The sequence below is a fragment of the Molothrus ater genome, chromosome 5 (genome assembly GCF_012460135.2).
Source record: "Molothrus ater isolate BHLD 08-10-18 breed brown headed cowbird chromosome 5, BPBGC_Mater_1.1, whole genome shotgun sequence".
NCBI lineage: Eukaryota > Metazoa > Chordata > Aves > Passeriformes > Icteridae > Molothrus > Molothrus ater.
The window spans coordinates 11,141,569-11,153,731 of record NC_050482.2 but is presented as its reverse complement, the minus strand read 5'-3'; positions in this window follow the sequence as shown (position 1 = coordinate 11,153,731).

Sequence of the window (12,163 nt, the reverse complement as noted above, 5' to 3'; positions counted from 1 at the left end):
ACTCCCTGTCCCCCTGTGCCACTTGCAGGATGGAAGTAGAGAGCTGTGAATAAAGATATGGTCAGTAAGAGGGGGTGATAGTGGAGCCCTGGAAAATGTTAAAAATAGTCTTTGAAAATATTTGGCTTTGTGTTTTCTCAGATCACTGCATCTGCGTAAGCAGTATGATAAATGATATAATTGTTAGATGTGATGATTGTTTAGTAATTAAATATAATTATTGTATAACCATAAGAAGAATCGTGAGAAATGATGTTGGAAATTTAAAGGGGGCTATGTTTAGCTGAAATCTGTGTATACAATAGAACAATATAAGTTTGATAATTAACATGAAAGTTATGTAATGATAGAGTATAAAACATGTTCACCTCGAACGTATGGTCGGAATCAGATTTGGATGGAAACTACCCCGATTCCCAGGGCTCTTAAATAAAAAGCACCACATAGAATCGCTTATGTGATTATGTGTTTTTGAATGCTAACAAGGGCAGGGGTGGGGGACAGGTATTTTTAAGATTTGGGTTTATTTCTCATTTCCCCAATCTGATTTAATTGGTAATACATTAAACATGTTTCCCCAAGTTAGGTTTGTTTTGCACAGGACAGTAACTGGTGACTGATCTCTCCCTGCCCTTCAAGCCTTTCATTTCCCATATTTCCTCTCCCCTGCCCAGCTGGGCAGGGTAGGGTTAGACTGGCTTTGGTAGGCATCTGATGTCCAGCCAGGAATGGTCCACATGCATCCATGCAGGAATGCCACAGAGCCAGCAGAAAGTGGCAGAGACCAAGGCTTTACAACTCTCTGCATCACAGTTTGCAGAGTGGGAGTAATGTGCAAACTGTGGGGCGCTCCCAAAGGCAAACAGTGGAAAATTTTCAATGAGAAATGAGAGTTCCATATTTGCATTTTATTTTCAAGGAAATACTGAGCTGAAAGAAGAAACACTGTGCAAGTGTGCAACACCTGCAGCTTATCCTTTCTGTATGTACAGGGAGGGAGTACCAAGGACTCTTCCCAGAATTTTCCTACATCCAGGAAAGGAAAATGAAAGAGCTAAGAGTTTCAAATTTCTCCTACTGTGCCCTCACAAAATTGATTCGTCCTCTTCCAGAAACTGAAGGAAAGAGCCTGGGCAGGTCTAATAAGACTTTCTTTCTGCCATTGAATAATGATTGTCCAACCGAACATTCCTGAAGCCTCTGCTTCTTTTTCCATTTGTGCAGTGCTGGGAATCTCGACTTCCCGGCTTCACCATGCAGTTTCAGCGATGCTCACTAGATGGCAATGCAATATCTAGGCAGCCCCAAATCCTCCAAATGTCCTGGAATATCCTGTCCAGAACAGCTCACCCTGCACCGGGTTTTGGGTGGATACACTTGGATGTGCTGAGCCTTCCGCTGAGGACCTTTTTATTTCACATTGATTCAAAACATAAAAAATATGCATCACATCACTGCCTCACATGGTGTGGATGGTTGCAGCATTTCCAGGAGACAGATATTATGGAGCCCTTACTGTACCAACAGAGCATCAGCTCTCACTTTTCCTTCTTTTCTCCAGCCAAAAAAAACCTCACCTGCTCTGATTTTCCCTGCTGCCTGAGGCTATAAGGACACCTGACCATGATCACAAGCTTTTATCTCAGTTTTGCTAGAAATGCTGTTGTGTCTAGAAATGGCTCTGTATGGATTTATGTAATTTTGTATTTCAGATATTTGCTTAAATATGGGAACAATATCCCTCTCAGTTCTTCTGTTGTAAATCAAAGCTCTAACCATTAAAGGAAATATTGCCGTTACTGCAGGACATGTTTGGTTGCAGAGAAAGAAGGTTGTATATGTTTCTATTTTTTGTAAATGGGAAGAACAAACATATTTACAAAAAAATAAATGGCTAGATAGTTATAGGTTGGGAAAACATATGATAACAATATCCAGTTAATAAGATGCCCATGATAGCAGTCATGAATGACTGGAATAAAAAAAAAAAAAAAAAACAAAAACCCATGTATATTGCAAACTTTACTTTTAGTCTGCCTTCAAAAATGTGTCTAGAGACTGTTCTGTAGGGTTTTCAGAGCGAGCAGTCTATGAGCCATTTCTGACCCTTATTGTCAAAGCAACAGTTAAAGCCCTGGTGAGAAGCAACACCTCAGCCAGCTGTACAGGTCTAGTTGAAATTATGACTACTGTTCACCTGTGTCCATTATTTATGGAAATAATGTATTTGTCCATCCCTCTTTGTATATTTTAGAAATGTAGTATTTATGTACTTCACAGAGTTATGAAGATAGGCTATCAGTCTCCTTAATTTAGAAAATTAGTTTTTGTCACTGAAGAAAAATGAATTTTAAGTATCTTTACCCATACAAGCTGAACTTGGCACAGAAATAATCCTGTTGGGAACCTGGTACCAACCATAGTGAAGACTTTTGTGTTGTTGTGCATTAAATGATTTAGAAACTTGTATCCATTATCCAAATTAGCTCCACAAATGAGCTTTGCAGCAAGTCTTCCTTGATGGAAGCTCAGCACATGGTAGTTTATGTCCCTGATGAAGACTAAGCCTTCATGCTGGGTGCCTGGAGGGCAGGGAGAGCATTGCCAGGTCTGAGGAAGTGGTGGAAGCATTTTAAAATAACAGATTTACAATGTGCATTAAACTTTCTCCATCATTGGCTTTGCCAAAGGAGATTTCATGGGCAGCTGCCATTCTGTGGATTCATCTCCAGCTGCCGGCTCCCGAGGGAGCACACACAGCTGCTGATGTACAAAATGCTCTTTTGGGGCTTCTGCCCTGTTACTCTGCTTCCTCCAGCCCTCAGCAGTGGCTGCCACGGGATCCTCCAACCAGGCATTGACGATCAGCAAAAAAAGATATATTGTGAAGCAGGAGTCACTGCACATATGACATCATTACTGCATGCCCACATGAACAAGAACAAAAAGTGAAATTGCTTCACCTTGTACAAGGCTGGAACTCTCCATTTCACCATCTGCAAACACACCCATGACATCCTAGGCTGCATCACACTCACCTTACCCATTTCTTTGCATTGATAGCCACCCATTGCTTTGATAATGATTCCAGCTTCCTGTACAACCTCACCTCGGATCCCCAGTTAATCAGGATTGGACATTCAAAATCAGATGGCAGGGAGATAACAGGAACACATTTTGAAAGAAAAAATGTATTACATCCCTTTAGTTAGGTGTGGCCTCACACTCCTGAGCAACTTTACCGTCATAAATAAACAAACTAAATTCGGTACGGGGAAAATGTGCACAAACCTGTTTTTGGACATGATCTATATTTTCCCTGCATAATGCAGCCCCATACACAAGACTGATAATGTCTTTAAGTTCTCACCAGCCCCTCTGCTTAAAAAACCCTTGGTTTCAGTGAAAATATGTGTGTCCAGGGCTTTTCCACATGGAGTATTAGGGATTTATTCAGTGTGTGCCAACAGTGTAGCTGGAGCATGGGGCACCATTTTGGCACAGAGAGCTGCAGAGTCTGAGATGGGTAGCCTCGTGCTGACAGTCTGACTGCAAAAAGCACAGCCATGGTGTCATCAATTTCTGAACATTACAGGATTAGGAAAAGGATTGGAAAAGAGTCACAGGTTGCTTGGCAGGACTGAGGTGTTTTATAACTGTGCTACCAAAGGATAAAAACCCCTTACACCTTTTCCAGGCTGTGGTCCCTGCTCTTGGTGGCTGCAGGTGGGACTCAGAGAGGGACTTTCCTCAGGCAGCAGTTCTGTCTTCTGCAGCTCAAACCTCCACGGGCAGGGTGTTCACACCCAAATGTTCCCAGAGATCCCAGCACTGCTTACATTTATCATTTCTAACAATTTCAGTGCACCTTAAACTAGAGTTGGTGAGCTATCCCTGGACCTCATGCCCAAGGCTCAGGTTGCTCTGGTTGTAATGAGCCATGAAAATGTGAGCCCAGGGCAATGGATCATGATGCCAACAGACACCACCCAACCCAAAGAGCAGCTGAGGAGCAGAACCCAAACCTACCTACAATAGATGCCATTTAAACAGCACAGGCTTGGATGGCAAACCAGACATGAACTGCTGCACATGGTGACCTGCTCTGCCTTCAAGCAGATGGTCCACCCCAGCTCCCAAAAATCCAATGGAAATTCTTCCTTTAGTGCAGTCAGTGTCAGTTCAAGACATTTGGCCTTACTGATAGGTTTCTTGCAAATGAAAATTTGTCCACTTTGTCTTGTTTCTATGTCCAGAGGTTTTGCTGCAAATGAAAAGCAGCAAGAATTTAGTGAAGTTCCAAGTAATGCCTCCCAGTAAAAGATTTTGCTCTTTCTTTTATGCATTTCTCTACTGAAAATCAGTGGTTTGTAGTCAAAAGTTAATAAATGTACCAGCTTTAAGCATCTGGAGAAATCATAGTCCAAAATAAATTGTATGCTTTATGTATTGTTTAGCTCTGGTGTGGTCACTTGATTCCTGAGGAATGAACACATTCTGTGTGTGTAGGACAAACTCTTCACCCTAAGAATGCAATCTAGCAAACACCAGCTGTCTAGGGTTTTAGCCAACAGAACAGGAGAACAAATAATGATTTAAAAAAAAAAGCTAGAAAGCTGTATTTACAGCTGCATTAACACTTAATAACATGAATTTCTATCAGGCTCAAGAACAAAACTGACCTTTAAGAGTAGCAAACTTGGAATATAAATGCAAAACACGGCCTGATTCTGAAAGCTCTGATAGAAAGCAGGTTTTATTCTTACAGTGCTTGTCAAGCCTTGGACTTGGAACCACAAAGCTCTTTGCTTGCAGAGCATTTCCAGGCAGACAGTAAATCTGGCTGATTTGTGCAGTTTGATATGACAGCATGGCTTGTGCAACTCTTTTAAGCAATAAAAATACACCCTATACTGCAAGATTGTGTCACAGATAAAGGAGATCCCTCTTGCATTGTTTTTCTTTTTCACAAGGGTGCTAAGGGTATTGAAATGCTCCAGGCTCATGCACATATGGTCATTTATTGATTGACTCTGTAGATCCAGTTACAGCAAATGACATTATATGCTCTCCTCCCTAATTACTTAATGAAATCCCCTTGGGCTGCAACAATTTCCATATCAAAGTGGGTGGTTCATGCATAAATATAATGACTGGAGCTGAAGCAATTCTTTTAAAAGCAGTGGCATAAGGCCAAAGGCCATTTCCTACAATTAAATTAGGTAATTTAAAATCAGGTTTGATCAGGTGCTGAGGTGACAGAGGTGTGCTGGGTAGTCTGAGTTACTTTTCAGAAAGAACATTAAGTTTGTGTATCTCTTCTGTTGCTGGAAGTGGTCTGGAAGCTGGATAAGGTGGAGGAAGCGGCTCCTGGGAGCTGATCCTCAGCAACAGAGAGGTCAATGATCATTCCTGTGTTATCTGCTGAGGAACTCAGTTATTGCTGCAGCTTTTCAGCTGTCCTGCCTGTGACTGCTGCTGCTTCCCTCGCCTGCTGACATAGAAGGAGCCCATCACTTGTGTTATCTGACCAGGGCCAAGAGCAGAGGCCTGGCCTGGCACTGTCACAGTGGAATAGGAAAGAAATAGCTCCATTCCACAATATCTGCTGTGTTTAGGGCTGCCCAGCACTAGAGAGAAAGTTTTGGGTTTTATCTTGAATTAATCTTTTGCATTGATCGTGGGACGTGTCTTCAGGAGAACTGGCTCTTCAATGTCACCTCTCTCTGGGTGCCTAAATCAAAACTCCCACTTGACCTGCTTTCTGGCCACAATTAGATAAGTGTCATCTGCCCACAGGTGAGCAAAGCAGTCACCTAAGCTCTTAGAAGTTTTGAGGCTTTCCACAGCAGGTATTATTCTAATTAAAAAGTATGAATCTCCAGCTGTTCTCAGATTATGTACAAGCAAGCCCAGACAAACACCTCCAGAGGAAGAATCCTCTCTTCTTCCCATTTCAGTCACAGGTCATGGCCTAACACAAATATCAATTGCTCCCCAACCAGAAGAGATTGTATTTACTTCTCTCAACCAGTTTGAGATTAGCTCTCTTGGTGCATCTTTAGCAGGGGTATCTAAGTATCTCGTGCTGCTGTTGTTTGGTTTTGCATGGAAAAAAAAGAAAAAAAGAAACCTCACAAGCCTCAGTAGCAAATTGCTCAGGACTGTCACCTGACAGACAAACCAACACTCTGTTTTCTTTGAGCATTTAAACCTCCCTCTTGCTCGGATTGCACTGCAATCCAGCCCAGAGCTTTCTCCTTGTTCCTACTGCACAGAGCAGCCCAGCTGTGGCCTGAGGCTTGCTCAACACCTCTTGCTCAGGAAGGAGGACTGACAGCAGCAAATCCTGAATGAATGAATCAATGAGATCTGAGTTCGTGTGACACATCCTTCTGCAATAATTTGAAACTTACTCCTGCAGAAAGTGTGCTAATGTTTATTTGAAAGCCCTTTGACCTCACTGAGGTATTGTTTCCCTCAGTGTGCTGGGCAATAAACAGCTGTATCAATATTACCTTAACAGAAAACTGTTTTCTCTGTGTCAGTTCTGTTCTTTTTCTGTGTGTTTTCTCCAGTACATGGGTAGCAAAAAAAAATCTCTTTGCAAATTCAGATTTAAAACTGGGGGTGAAAAGGATCCTGATGCTGTTCTACAAACCTGGAGCTACATCCATGGGGGTGGCTGAGCTATGGTCAGCTTGCTCATGTGCCTGGAAATCACTGTGCAGGGTAGGATGCTCCTGCAGGCTTTACAGGACTCAGCTAGCACACACCAGCAAGTCCAAATCATCCTCCCAAAGCTAGTTATAAAATATCAGCAGTTGTTTGCTTACAAGCAGAATACGAAGGCTGTATAGATATACATTGTGTTTATTTGCTATAACTCCTTTTTCATCAGCTTGAACCCATTTTTTATCTTTGTGGAAAGGCCAGTATGCAATGTGGGGTCAGTGGTGATAAGAGAAACTGAAAATATTGGAGGTTAAATGTCTTTTGAGACTTGCATTTTCATTTTAGCTGTTGCTATGTGTGTGTAGCTGTCCACAGACCAGAGTGTGAGATCTGGAATGACATACTCCTCTTGAATTGCAACCAATTTTCTGACCAGCCAAATGAAAATATAAATTCAGGCTATGCTCAACTGTCTGTAGCCTTGCCATATTAATTAAATTACTTATGGACCCAAGTGAGTTACAGGCAAACAAGCAAAAAAAAAAAAAAAAACCAAAAAACCACAGAACCACCCTGCAAAGACAGTTAGAGAGATCAAGGGTCAAGATTTGTGGCAGCAAGAAAAATTAAGCTGCACAAGTGGTAGAAATGCCTTTATTAGGAAGACAAACTTCAGAGGTACAAAGCCCTGTTACATGGCCAAGCAGCTGTTACCTACGGCAATGGAAGGGATTTTTAAATTTACATTTCAAAAAATTTCATCCTTAAAACCAAAACACTGTTTAGTTAGCAGTGCACTATTAATAGTTTCTAGTCCAGGACTGAACTGTAGAACTGGCTCATTTTACAATATTTAAGTGTGGAGGCACATTGTAAACCCAAGTTTTAAGCAGTCTCTGATCAGCAGTAAGAGGAATGCGAGCCACATGCTCGTTAATGTAATGCAGCGTGTTCTAGCACCATCTAGCCAACCTTAAAGGCAACTTCAAGGCAGCAAACAGGTCCCAACTGCCACAATCCATCAGACTGGCAGTAATGGTGTTGTTGGAGCTGATGGGCTAAACAGCACAGTCACAGGACAGCCAGGGTTACAAATTCATCCATGTGTCTCTGTTTGGTTTAGGACTGAATTCACTCCTGAAAAAACATGGTTCTTCCTGCAAGGGAGAACATCCAGTGAAGAAACTGTTTAGCAACCTTACTAATTACCCAGAGGACAGGAAATAATCCAGGGCTTTGGGGTGTGGAGATGATGGAGAAGAATAAAATTATTGCAGCTATGACAGAGATTTGTCAAATAAAATCAGCATCGGAGTGCATTTTAATTTCTACATAATGCCTACATAGTGTCGGAGATATTTTAATTCTAATTTGGGGGGGTTTGATTTTTTCTTGTTACTGAGACCATTTTTCTCTCTTTTTTTCCCCCATATATTCTGAAAATTTTCTCATTACTGTATGTTTGCAATAATCTAAATTTGTGTATGGTAACCATGATCATAGTAACCTAAAATAAATAACACAAAAAATAAATGTTCTTCTCAGTGATTTGGAATGAATTTATGAGGAGATTTTATAGATCACCCTTGACCAGGTGGTGAGAAAGATTTCCAATTTAGAAGACCCTGGACACAGGAAAAGGAGAGTGAGCATGGTTCTTAGAAAGCAAAATCCCACAGGCCTTGTTCAGCCCTCACTCATCCAAGCTGAGTAATGTCAGTAGGAGTTTTCACTAGGAGCCTGGCTTAAGGAACTGAGAAAGGGACTGCATTGGACTGGGCTGCAATTTAATAAGTCTTCAAGGAAATGCTTGCTGGATCTTTCCTAGGATCTGTGGATAGGAATTGCTAGATTATGAATGCATTAGCCAAGGAGTTTATGACATTGCTTAAGACTCAGGGTATTTTAGCATGAACTGCCTTGACTTAAATTCTGGTTCTTTCATGAATTATATATTTTCTGTTTTTTTCCAGTATCTAAATTTCAAGTTGAAAGTATATTGCACCTTGTTTAGTGAAATACAAGTGCGCAGCATGCTGTCAACATTTAAGAAACTGCTCTCCCATCTTACATCTGAAAAAAGGTCACTGCCAAGAATTATTTGCAAGTCAGTGTTCCTGCTTGCTGCACGTGCCCTTCTTTGGGATGCTGGCATGACCCAACTCTGTCTTTGTGCAACTTGGTGCTCTATCCTCATGGAGGGACTCAAAATAATGGCCTGGTCCCAGTTGTTGCTTTGCAAAATTCTGCTGATGAAAAGCAGCCCTGAATTGACTTAATCAACCAGTTAAATGGTGTTTATGACTGTCTCAGCTTTCTGGAACAGCGCAGAGTAGCTGGAGTAAATGGAAGGAGAGGCCCAGAGCTGCCAGTCTGAGGCAAAAGAAGGGGAACTGCAGCATTTCCTTCTCTTCCCACCCTGACAAGTAAGGCAATATCTGGTGTAAACAGAGCCAGGGGGATGCAGCATCTGGCATGGCATGACACTGTCTGCCACAGTCAGCTCTGCCTTCACAGCCAGGAACAGCTCAGTCATCAGCAGTTACTTCAGAGGTTTCCCTCAGAGGGAGATTTATTCTTGGCACCCCAACCTGAGTGCTCTCAAAGCAGGAAAGCTTGTACCACTTCCAAGATTTCTGCTGGCTGAATTTACAGTTGGCTGGAGGATACAGGGGAAGTTTCTGTTCAGCTTATATGGTTTTCGCCATCGTGTCGTTAGCTCCTTTCAAAATAACAGCTTGCCTTCTTGACAGGAACGAATAAACTGGCAAGGCAATTCTTTCTTTGTTAATCTCTAGCTGGTCTCCAGCACCCCTAGTAAATGAACTGTCTCTAACTCCATTTGGCCCGTGTACTGCACCACAACAGCCCCTCTGCAGGGAGGGGGATGACCAGCTTTCTCCAGAGGGCCAGGTGGTTACCAAATGGCACCAAACGCTATTCCTTACTTCTGGAGCCCTGGATAGCTCAGCATTCATGGTATTCTCTGCTTTAACCATTTCCTCATAGCTCAGACATCTCTAGCTGGAAGGCACAGCACAGGACAGATCCATGCATAGGAAAAACCCATTTATAGGTAGATATCATTAATCTTTCTAATTCTTAAAAAACTTGCAAAGGGAAGAAAACTTGTAAGCTTATTGTTCCATATATGTGAAGGAGGCACCTGGATTTGTTGCTGTTATAATAAAAGTAGTCTTTCTCTTCTATGGCAAAAGCTTTTACCCCTCTGAAGAACACAGTCTAAGGGACAATTTTTGTGCTCAGTGGTTTGGATAGCTTGGACTAATTATTCTCATTATTAACCTCAGTTACAAAATAATTTCTCCTACAGGTAATTTAACTGAAGATGTTTAATATGGCAGTCTACAAATAGATCTGTATAATATAATTTATTGATATTTTAAATCCATATCTTTAACTATATCTCAAGTTCCCCAAAACAAAGTCCTGGCTAGGAAACTTTTAGTGTCAGGTATGGAATAAAGAACACTCTGCAACCTGAATGTAGTGCTGAAAATAATGGAATAAAATATTATTTTAATGTTTCTTGAGTGTGAACATATACATGTAGCTAGTAGTTTAGTTCCAATCTTTCTTCTTAAGCTCAAAGGCTACAAACACCTTGGAGGGGTTTTATACTTTTTATATTTTATTTGCTGACATTACAAAGCAAAAAAAACTTGATGAAACAAATAAAGTGCAGCATCTTTTGAAGATTATAAAAGGTAATATATTTAAGAGTATTGGTGTATAAAAGAGTTATAATGAAAAGAGTTAAATTAACATGGGACTATTAGCATGAATTTAGCTGAGGAAAGGAAAAGGAATAAAGAAAGTCCATAGAGAGAAGGAGGAATAGAACCCTAAAGAAGAAGAGCTTTTAAGGAGGAAATGGCTTAATTTTTAACCAAAATTAAGTGGGGCATAAAAGCTCTTCAAGGTCTCAACTAGAATCTCATTGTGAGCAGTGAAAGGACCTTAGTCTTGGTGAGATTTAACCTATGGGAAAATTGGGCTTTCAAGGCTAATATAAAATTAGCATTTGTCCATCATATAACAGCATGCAGCAGTGAGGAAATGTTCACAGTGTTCCTGTAAGAACCATGGCATGTTCCATTGCTCTGCTTATTTCTGGGGTCTTCTCTCTGTGCCATTTTCAGCAAAGCCTTACAAATATTACAAAATTTTTTCCAAATATTGAATCAAATAATGAAATTTCTTAGGCAGATATTGTAGGCAAAACCATATATAATACAGCTTTCACTGAGGCTTTTATTATACAAAAAGCCTGAAAGGAAGCCCTGGACATCATGTCTTAAGTTGTTGGCTTGAACAAAAGTAAAACCAGAAGTAAAACCAGCATGGCTCTTAGGGGCCTTGAACTGCAGACAGGGAGAGCAGATACTGTAAAAAGGACTACTGCAAAGAGCCAAGGAACAGCAACTATCCAAAAGGTTGTGAATCCAAGGTTAAACAAATGCATTTTTCTTACTCCTTCCCCACACTGCATGTTGCTGTACAAGCTAGAAAACAATCCTTTTTATCAACTCTCATTTACCATGGACAACAATAATGGCCATTTTATAATTTGGCTTTTTTTTTTTTTTCCTAAAATCCTTTAGAAAAAAAATATATGGCTCTATAAAATGCTGGATATGTTGAAATCCCTTTGCCTAAACTGCCTTGAATGTGGAGCTCAGCAAACATTCAGGCTCATTTATAAAGCCAGCATATGAGGCTGTTTGTTTATCAGGCATTCAAATCAGGAATAATGAAGCTGATAGAGTGCTAAGAATACACAAATGCTGTTTGCTTTGTAAAGCTGTATATGGAATTCAATAATGAATCCTGGGATATAGGACAGTCTATCACTGTAGAGTAATTATTTGTTGACTGCTGAGCCAGCTGTGTTGAATTTGCTTCTTGGTGTATTCAGAATGCCAAAGCATCTCTAAATCTCAGTCTTTAGTTTAGATTAGACATGTTAAATGACAGCACATTTTTTATTACTTACACTGTGCTAGCCTCCTGATGCTAAAAGGAAATTTTTCTTGAGATGATATAGAACAAGGTAAATTGGAAAGGAGAGTGAATAGAAGAACTTTTGTTGACTAATTACTTGTCTTAAAATGCTCTCAGAGATGGTAATGGCAATATCTACAAGCTGTTGATGTCTTGGGACTGTGAGGACTGATTCTGCCCATGTGGAAACAGAAGAGGACACACATCAATGTTAAAGAAAGGTAAATACTGCATGGAAAGCAAAGCTCCTCTGCATGCAGGTAGGTGTGAGCATGCATGTATATCTGGGACCTACTCTGGTCAAGTGTCTGTGTGTGGTTGTACTTGGGCTCACAGCACAGGAACTCACTGGGGTGCCTGAGAAGGGCTCAGTGTAAAGGATAAAGAAGCTCTGGTTCCCTGGGACCGAGCCATTTGCTTCAGGCAAAAGCCACAATGCCACAACCTGTTTTTTTTATGGCCT